General features: G+C 37.2%; 1 non-coding gene across 1 annotated transcript; it reads right to left on the bottom strand.

The window, feature by feature from the left end:
• Nucleotides 1–6597: 6597 nt before the first annotated feature.
• Nucleotides 6598–6704, bottom strand: LOC132191208 (small nucleolar RNA R71). Its single transcript, XR_009441236.1, has one exon. It is a non-coding gene; the product is annotated as a small nucleolar RNA R71 (small nucleolar RNA).
• Nucleotides 6705–10539: the final 3835 nt, after the last annotated feature.

The raw sequence follows: 10539 nt of genomic DNA on the forward strand, positions 1-10539 counted from the left end.
CAAAACAACATCAAACAAATAACAATGTCAAGGATTTAACATATGCAAATTAATGGGCTCAAATATGCAATATTTGACACTCATCAAACACCCTCAAACTTATATGTTGCTAGTTCTTTAGCAATACAAAACTAAAAATAAAATGAAAACAAGAAACATAAATCATCTTTCGTGGGAAAGACGATTGCATTTAGCATATACAACAAGCCTTTTAAACTCCTAGGCATCCCTAGTGGACGAGTGAAATCTCGTGAGGGTTTAACAAAAATAATACCCACAAACATTGTAGCACTATATTATTGAAAATGATGAAATTTCACACAAACAATGGTTCTTATTCATGACTAAGCTTAAAAAGACAAACTCCATCTTCAAAATCTTTAGGGCATCCAAAATCAAATCACTCATAAATGGACAATTGAGACATCATATGTTTTGATAGGTGTAAAGTGAAATTAGCATAGAATCATGAGGCTTTAATTTAATCTCAAGACAAATGGTGTAGAACCTCAAAATTTGTTAGAATTCCTATCAGATGAAACAACCAAGGCAAGATGCACATTTTTCTTCCTTTTGTCTCTTTTTTTATTTTATTTTTTTACTTTTTTGTATAGGCTGTGTAATGTTTAGCTCCTTTAAGCTTTCTAATTGACCAATGTAACGAGTGTTAGGCCAGTGACTCCCAAACTAGATGGCTTAGGGCACTATATGTAAAACATTCATAAGGGCTTATTAGCTTAAGTCAAAAAGGCTACGAAGCCAAGTTAGTCACATCATCAATCAACCTGAACTTTACACATTTTTACGCGAACACGCAATGCTTAATGAGGCACGGGGTCCGGTTACTTAGTGAAAAACCCAAAATGATCTTTTTTTTTTTTTTTTTTTTTTTTTTTTTTAATTTTTAATTTTAATATATATATATTTAATCTTACAAGCCAAGGTTATTTATCAATAGGTCATCCAACAAATCTTGAAATAAAAATGATTAAGCTCAAATATCATACCTCACAGACTATATGCTAATGTGCTCATGATAATTTTACTAAAAAACAAGCAAAATCTCTTTTGCCCAAAAATAAGTCAAAGGACTTAGATTCCTAATGACATAATGATTTGTTCAAAACTTTAAGCAAGTCAATGAAATGCAAACTACAAGTTTAACTCAAACTTGACAACATAACACATTTTTTTTTTTTTTTTTAGAAAAGAAATTGAAACAAACAGGCAGTGTGTTTTTCCATACCTCCAAACTTGAATTACACATTATCCTCAATGTGTAATATAGAAATACATTATCAGAAGTAAGGAAATGTCTGAGTGCGAAAAAGGCCAGGACGTCCTCCAAACTTAAACACCAGCACGCCAGTCAAAAACTTATAGCAATAGGCATCATAAGATTAATTGCTGTTAGAAACAAAAATAAAATGTTAAGAAATAATATGAAAATGTAAAGAAGGAAATCATGAATGAAGTGCGGAAAATAAAAAGAAAAATTAGAGTGCTTTCCCCGATCATTCGGATGTCCAACCAATCTCTTCCACCATTTCTTTTTTAAAACTTTAGCATTCTGGAAGGATGTTTTGCCATCTTAGGTAGCCAACTTGCTTGCTTCGACAGATCTTCTAAGGAAGACAATTCCCAGATTTGCACGCTTGTGTACATAAATCCTTGAGGACCTTGGCATAAGATGGCTCTTTGAGACATTCAGGAGATGAAGCTTTAGGTTCTTGATGTGTCTCAAGAGGGAAAGTGATAAAGATAGGAGCTTCAGTACTCACTTCTTTGTCACTGGACAGATTTGGATCTGTTGGGGACTCACTTTGCTCTGGGTGCTCAACTTGCTCATCTTTTTCTTCGTCCTCATGGTTATTAATAATGAGAGGCTCAACTGCTGATGCAGATAGGTTAGGGAATGATATCTCAGTGGTTTTCCCATTCTCAGTTCGCATCTTAGGAGTGGAATCCAATAAGGCATCAGCTTTCTCACGTAACTTGTCAAGGTCCAAATCAAATTCAAATTGAGGAAAGCACTATTCCAAAGGATCCTCCAGACTTGGCTCATTAAAAGTCTCATCTTACTCAAGTAGCATGTCAAGGTCCATATCAAATTCAAATTGAGTAAAACACTCTCCCAAATGGTCCTCAAGACTTGGCTCATTAAAGTCTCCTCAACAATTTCCTCACACCCGAGTGTGGTGGTGGCTTGAACATGCTCATGACAAGAATTGCTAACATCATCCTCATCAATCATGTAGTGCCCTCTAGCCATCAGCTAACTTTGAAGCTCTTCTTCCTCTATTTTGTTGAATTTAGCAACTAGATGACCGATCTGTCCTTCTATCTTTTCAATTGCTTAAGTGTTGGCCATGGCGAGACCTTTCATCTCCATAGTGGAATTCGTAAACTCTTGTATGGTTTGGCTATTGACAATGGTGGAATTCTTAAGCTCTTGCAAGGTTTGGCTATTTAACTGAATGAACGCTTTGAGTGTGTCTTCCAACGATAATTGTGATTGTGGCACTTGATTGCATGATGAAGGATGAAGGAATTGGTTATCGAACACGGATAATTTGAATGGTGCAGTTCATGAGGTTGGAGAGCATAATTTCCTGTAGACTGAGCTTGCCACGAGAAATCAGAATTGTTGCTCCATTTCGGGTTATAAAAATTGAAATTTGATTCAAACCCCAGGCAGGAGAAATTGGTGCTCATTTGTTCACAAGAAAAATTAGAAAATTGTCCAGATGATGGACAATTGCTAACATGATGATAAAGATTGAAACAATAGGAATATGGTTCATGTGGGTAGAAATTGTGAGGATAGTTGATAGGAGCGGGAGTCCTACAACTAGGAGAAGCATATTGTACAGAAAAATTATTAAAATCATCAAACGGAAAATCCATGTTTCACTCTCACTCTTTAGCATGCAAATATCCCACATAAAACATTAACCTTTTTTTTTTAAAAAATAAAATAAAATAAATAAAAAGAAAAAACAAATATTATAAAATTAAAAATTACCACTAACCCAAAAGCATAAACAACAATACCAAAAATTAAAAACTAAAACTTAAAAACCCACAAAAAGGACCAAAAATAAATTTGGCAAAGTTTTCAGCTACTACCAATCTGTTGGTGCTCCCCTTTGCGTTGGTGCACTTGAGCATAGGCTGGATAGGATTGAGTGCAGACACACTGATCCATTAATGGTGTTGCCTTGAGCGCTGATGCGCTCGAGCTGACGAGGGAATCGATTGTGCGCAGGTGCACTTAATAAAATCAATTGCTGCCTTGGCCACGAGTGCACTCGAGCGTATTTGCATTGGTGTGCGGACGAGGATTCGGCAGAAGCTACAAAACAAGCCAAAAACAAATAGAAAAAAGAAAATATTTTTTATTTTTTTATTAGTGATAGGAATAAAAAAAAAAAAAAAAACTAAATTGCAAAATTTAAAATCCTAGCTATAACTAGTAGAAAGATAAAACCAATTTAGAAATAAATTGTTTTAAAAAATCAAACAATTCCCCAGGAACGGTGCTAAAAACTTCTTGTGAAAATTTTAATTACTCGCAAGTGCACGAATTGTTTGCAATAAAGGGTTGCAAGTGCGAGATCAATCCCATAGAGAATTGTGTTTATGAAAAAAATTATATCTAAATCAATTAAATCCTAACTTAGTTCCGAAAAAGATTTGATTTTTGGTTTTGAAAATAAAACATAAACTAAATAAGATAAAATTAATCAAAAGAAAGCACTATGATTTTGGAATGCACACTAACCAAATCATAGCAACATGTTCTATGTTTATCAATATTATCTGAATTTCTCACAATAAAAATCTTATGTATGTTCTATTATGCTTTAGAGAAATAATTAAATCATCCAATGTATCCATCCATTGCATAAATCACAAAAGATATTCAGTTTAAACCAAATCATCAAATGTATCCGTAGGACAAATCACAAAGGATATCAAATCTTTTTTGATAAATAACAACCCAAGCAATCAATTGAATGAAACTATCTCAAATTATTAGATGTATCCGTAAATCACAAAAGATATCAAAGAATAATCTCAATAATTGAATTAAAGTTGAACAATTGAAATATTAAAACTCAATAAAATCGGATACTATTAACTTATGTGAAAACATTGTTGCTTTTCATTGGTGAGACTTCATCGTCAACCTTAGTTGAGAATTTAGTTACACATGACTATGAAAAATTAATCCTAAGCCTAAAGAAAAACTAAGCTAAAGGGGAAAAAATGTGTGAAATTTAGGACTATGTAGCTGATGTGTGCCAAATATTGCATATTTGGACCCCTTAATTTACTTGTGTTAATCTTTTAGCTGTGTTATTATCTGATGTTCTGTGTTAGTTTTGTGTTTTTAGTATTTTGTAGGTGTTGAAGAAAAACTACTTTTTGGAAGAAAAAATACTTTGAGAAGACTTAGATGATGTGGTTAAGTTTAACCAAATCCAAAAAATGGGTAAATCGGATTAAGGATAAGATTGGATAAAATTTCGAATTGGATTCAAAATTCAGATTCAACATGTCTCAGTATTTTTACCATAACTTTTCGTTCACATATTCGATTGAGGTGATTCAAGTGGCGTTGGAAAGATAACTCAAAATACTACAATTCATTGTGAAATAGGATTTTCCTAATTCGGACGTTTACTATTCCAAAATCGTCCCGTAATTAAATGGTACAAACCTGGACGAATTGTATCCGATTTCAACTTGTAAAACCCTAAGTTTTAGGTCTATAAATAGGAAATTATCAGATTAGTTGAGGGGGCTACGAATTTGAAGATTGCAGAGGAGAAAGAAGAGAGTTTAAGGTTTTCCTAACTTTTGAATCTCTACTTTGTGATTCTTATTTGTAAGTATTCGATTTTACATTATGAATTCAATCAATTTTGTTTTGTCTTTCAATAACATGAGAGGCTAAACCTTCAACTAAGGTTGAAGATGAAGCCTCACTTATGATTAGCAACTTTGTTTCATGTATGTAATATTTCCCAATTTAATGGTTTAATTGCTCTATTGTTTTACTTCTAATCAATTGGATTGAATAACTCTTGGATATCTTTTGTGATTTAAGGATACACTTGATGATTTAAGATTATTCAATATAATTGATTGCTTGGTTTTCTTTGTTAAAAATTGGATTTCCCCTGTGATTTATTCTCTGGATACAATTGATGTTTTGATAAAGATTGGATATTTTCTTGTGATTTACGGATACAGTTAATGATTTGATCGAATATTGGATTTTTTTTGTGATTTGGGTTATGAATGGATACATGGGATCTTTTGATTAATTCTTTGAAGCAATAGTAAAACAAACTTAAGATTTATATGTGAGAACTTTGGGGAATATTATAGATCATGAAATTATGTTGTTATGAATTTGTGAGTGCGGATTTCGAAACCTTAGTGGTTCGTCATAAGATTTCAATCACTTTAAATTGCTCATACTTTGGCTTTTTCATTCAAACAAAAAAAACTCTCAAAAATTTGGAACTAGACTAGGGTTTAATTAATTTAGATTTAAAATTGCTTTCAAGAATACAATTCCTATGAGTTCGATCTCGCACTTCCAATCCATTAACTACAATTGATTCGTGCACTTGCGAGTTAAATAAATTTGCACAACAAGTTTTTGGCGCAGTTGCCGGGGAATTGTTCAATTTTTTAAACCAATTTATTTCTAAATTAGTTTTATTCTTCTACTAGTTATAATTAGGATTTTATTTTTCTGCAATTTGTTTTGTTTTATTTGTGTTACTAATACAAATAAAAAAAAAACAAAAAAGATTTTTCTTTTTGTTTTTTGTTGTTGTTTTGTTTGTGTTACAGCCCTGCTACGATCGAGCACACTTGTGGCCAAGACAGCAACCGCAATAGTTCAGTAGATTTTTGCCAAAATCTTTTGGTCCTTTTTTGTGAGTTTTTAGTTTCTGTTTAAATTAATTTCTGCTTGCAATTGTGTTTAGTTAGTTTAATATAATTTAATTTAGTTCAATTCATTTCAGTTTTTAGTTTGTTAGGTTGTTAGTTCCTTTTTGCATGTTCGGTCGTAGATCTTTAAATCTGGAGTTAAACACTTTTGATCCCGAAATTGAAAGAACGGCGAGAGAGAATCTATGACAGCCACCAAACTCACCCACCAATTCTCAAAGTTCCGAGTCTGATTCGGAAAAGTCTGTTAAGATGGGAGAACGAAATCAACCTAGATCCCTTAGGGAGTTGTTCGTACCCAATATTACCAACACACCATCGTGTATAGTGTTGCCAGCTACTCGCTTCGAGCTGAAGCCGAGTACAATAGGCCACCTTCCTGCATTTAGAGGATTAGAGAATGAGGATCCATATGTTCATGTGAGGATTTTTTTGGAAATTTGCGACATTGTTAATACACAAAATGCCCCAGCAGAAGCGGTGCGCCTTCGGTTATTCCCTCTGTCCCTACATGATAGGGCGAAATCCTGGCTACTCAACAATAGACCTGGATCTATCACTTCTTGGGATATGTTGCAAAGCAAGTTTTACCACAAGTTCTTCCCAATTTCCAAAATCAATGCCCTCCGTCTACAGATCACCAATTTCAGACAAAAAGAAGGGGAAAGATTCACCGATAGCTGGGAGAAGTTTAAAGAGCTTACTATAAAATGCCCACCCCACGGGTTTGAGAATGAGGTGCTAGTTCAAATTTTCTACAGGGGACTAACACCAAGTGAGCGAAACTCGCTTGAGACGATGAATGGTAGAGAATTCTTAAGTCTTACTGGGGATGAAGCTTATAAAACTTTGGATGAAATGGCTGAACGAGCGCAACAATGGGATTTTCAAGATAGTTGGGACAGACAACAACCCGCTCCCAAGACAGGAAGCATCTATGAGGTGAGGAACGATGCTGAATTAAGGGAGGAGTTCAAGGTTCTCAGGCGTCAGTTTGACACTATGGTCCTAAACAAACCAGTGAATGCAGCAGATACTTACCACGTTGATGCATGCGGGTTATGTGATAGTCAAACGCACTTCACTCAAAACTGCCCAACTCTGTCAACAGAGTACCCAATTGAGCAAGTCAATGCCTTCAATGAGTACAAAAAACCCACCACTGGGCTGTTTTCCGAAACTTACAATCCAGGGTGGCGGAATCACCCCAATTTCTCTTGGAAGCAGAATCAGCCATTGAACCAAAGAGATACCACTCAAGCTCAGAATCAGTTCAGGTCATCTCAACAAGCTCAACCGCCTGTTTATCAGTCTACCACTCAAGTGCCTGCACCACAGTCATCACTGGAAGACATGATGAAAACATTAATAGAAAAAGTCGACCGGTCCAACTCCCAAGCTATACAAGAGCTCAAGAATTCCAACTCCCAATCTATACAAGAGCTCAAGAATTCCAACTCCCAATCTGTACAAGAGCTAAAAGGTTTCACCAATCAAGCCATACAGGAGCTGAGGAATTCCAACATGGCTAATAGCAGAGACATACAAGAACTTAAGCAGGCCATGATCAAGGTAGAAGGACAAGTTGGCCAGATAGCAAATCAGGTGGGGGAAAGAGAAAGAGGGAAGTTCCCTAGTCAACCCCTACCTAACCCAAAAGGGCAATTTGTGATTGGAAGTTCCTCCGCCTCTATGCATGGTTAGGAGCATGTACAAGCCATCACCACTCTGAGGTCAGGCAAACAGGTGGATAATCAAGTGGTCATGCTTGAAGAGGCCACTAAGGCTGCAGAAGAGAAGGAAAACCTGGACAAGCCTGCGGAAGACACAAGACCGGACATTGCCATTCCGATTACTGAGGATCCTTCCAAAAAGTATATACCCAAAGCTCCATATCCAGAAAGGCTGAAACCGCCAAAGAAGAGCTCGAAGTTCGATGATATTTTGGAAGTGTTCAAGCAAGTGCAGATAAACATTCCATTCCTAGATGCCATCCAGCAAGTGCCTTCTTATGCCAAATTTCTGAAGGATTTGGTCACCATCAAGAGAAAGACGAACGTCCCCAAGAAAGCTTTCCTGACTGAGCAGGTCAGCTCTATCTTGCAATACAAGATGCCTGTAAAGTATAAGGACCCTGGATGTCCTACCATTGCTTGCAAGATTGGTGACAATCGAGTTGAGAAAGCTCTGTTGGATTTGGGGGCCAGTGTAAATCTACTGCCATATTCAGTATTTGTTCAGTTGGGATTGGGAGAGTTGAAATCCACTTCAATTACACTTCAGTTGGCTGACAGATCTGTGAAAGTTCCAAGGGGAATTATTGAAGACGTGCTGATCAAAGTTGATAAGTTCTACTACCCTGTGGACTTCATTGTCTTAGATACAGAGACGGAAAATGCAGAAATTCAAGTTCCAATCATATTAGGGCGTCTCTTTTTAGCTACAGCTAATGCCCTAATCAACTGTAGAACTGGAGTCATGAAGATATCATTTGGAAACATGACAGTGGAATTGAACATCTTTGATATCAACAAGCAGCCATTTGAGTATGAGGAGGTCAGAAGCACATGCTTAATTGAGGAGATAGTAGAGAAAACTGTCAATGAACCAGATATTGAAGACCCCTTGGGAGAATGCCTGATTGCACTGGGAAGTGACATGGCACTGGACACTTTATTGGAACAAGCTGACGCCTTGTTAGACTCAACGCCTGAGATAAAGACGGAGACTACAGAAATTACTTTGACATCGTCCCCTGATCCATCTTCATTAGCAGCTGAGCCTGTCAAGCGGGAGTTGAAGCCTCTACCAGACATCCTGAAGTACAAGTATCTGGATCCTATAGAATCTCTGCCTGTGATCATTGCTGTCGATTTGGATAGTGATCAGGAACATGAGCTCCTAGAAGTTTTGAGAGAGCATAAAGAAGCAATCAGGTGGTCAATAGAAGATATCAAAGGAATCAGCCCTGCATTAGTGATGCATAAGATTCATCTGGAAGAAAATGCTAAAACTTCTCGCGAGCCACAGAGACAGTTGAATCCGGCCATGCAAGAGGTAGTTCGAGCAGAGGTAATTAAACTTCTGGATGCGGGAATCATATACCCAATCTCTGACAGCAAATGGGTGAGTCCCATTCATGTGGTGCCGAAGAAGGCAGGGATTACTGTTATCAAGAACAAGGAAAATGAGTTGGTCCCCACTCGTCTGCAGTCAGGATGGAGAGTGTGCATTGACTACAGGAAGTTAAATGCCGTGACAAGAAAAGACCATTTTCCTCTACCTTTCATCAATCAGATGTTGGAGAGATTGGCAGGTCATGAGTACTACTGTTTCCTTGATGGTTACTCCGGCTACAACCAAATTCCACTGGACCCCGAAGATCAAGAGAAGACTACTTTCACTTGTCCGTTCGGTACGTTTGCCTATCGCCGTATGTCGTTTGGATTGTGCAATGCACCCGCCACTTTTCAGTGGTGCATGATCAGCATCTTTTCAGATATGGTTGAACGTCACGTGGAGATCTTCATGGATGACTTCTCAGTCTTTGGTTCATCATTTGGAGAATGTCTACATCATCTCACATTGGTGTTGGTACGGTGCAAGGAGAAGAATTTGGTTCTGAATTGGGAAAAATGCCACTTCATGGTGAAACAAGGAATTGTTTTGGGGCATGTAATTTCCCACAAAGGTATCGAGGTTGACAGAGCTAAGGTTGATTTGATATCTAACATTCCGCCCCCGTGGACAGTTAAGGAGATTCGGTCATTTCTGGGACATGCTGGGTTCTACAGAGGATTCATCAAGGACTTCAGCAAGATAGCAAGACCTCTATGTAATCTATTGGCAAAAGATGTTCCTTTTGACTTCAACGACAAGTGCCAGACAGCCTTTGAGATTCTGAAAAAGACCTTAACTTCTACACCAATCATTCAGCCACCTAATTGGGGGGTTCCGTTCGAGATAATGTGTGATGCCTCTGATTATGCTGTGGGAGCCGTTTTGGGTCAGCGAGTAGAGAAGATTCCACATGTCATATACTATGCCAGCAAGACTCTGAATGATGCACAACTTAACTACTCCACTACTGAAAAGGAGTTGTTAGCTGTAGTGTTTGCTCTGGATAAGTTTAGATCTTACTTGCTAGGATCTAAAGTCTTAGTCTACTCTGATCATGCTGCGTTGAAATATCTATTGTCAAAGAAAGATGCTAAATCTCGTCTCATCCGGTGGATTCTGTTGCTGCAAGAGTTTGATATTGAAATTCGGGACAAGAAGGGTTCCGAGAATGTGGTAGCTAATCATCTATCCAGGCTGGTTGTGGACTTTAATGAAAATGCTGTGCCGATTGCTGAGACATTTCCTGATGAACAACTTATGTACATCTCTCAAAATTCTGCACCATGGTTCGCAGACATAGTGAACTACCTTGTCACTGCCCAGATGCCATCACATTGGACCAGGCAAGACAAATCAAAATTCTTGGCTGGGGTGAAGTACTTCTTTTGGGATGATCCTTACCTATTCAAATACTGCCCAGATCAGATTATAAGGAGATGCATT

This window comes from Corylus avellana, chromosome ca8 (genome assembly GCF_901000735.1).
Source record: "Corylus avellana chromosome ca8, CavTom2PMs-1.0".
Lineage (NCBI taxonomy): Eukaryota > Viridiplantae > Streptophyta > Magnoliopsida > Fagales > Betulaceae > Corylus > Corylus avellana.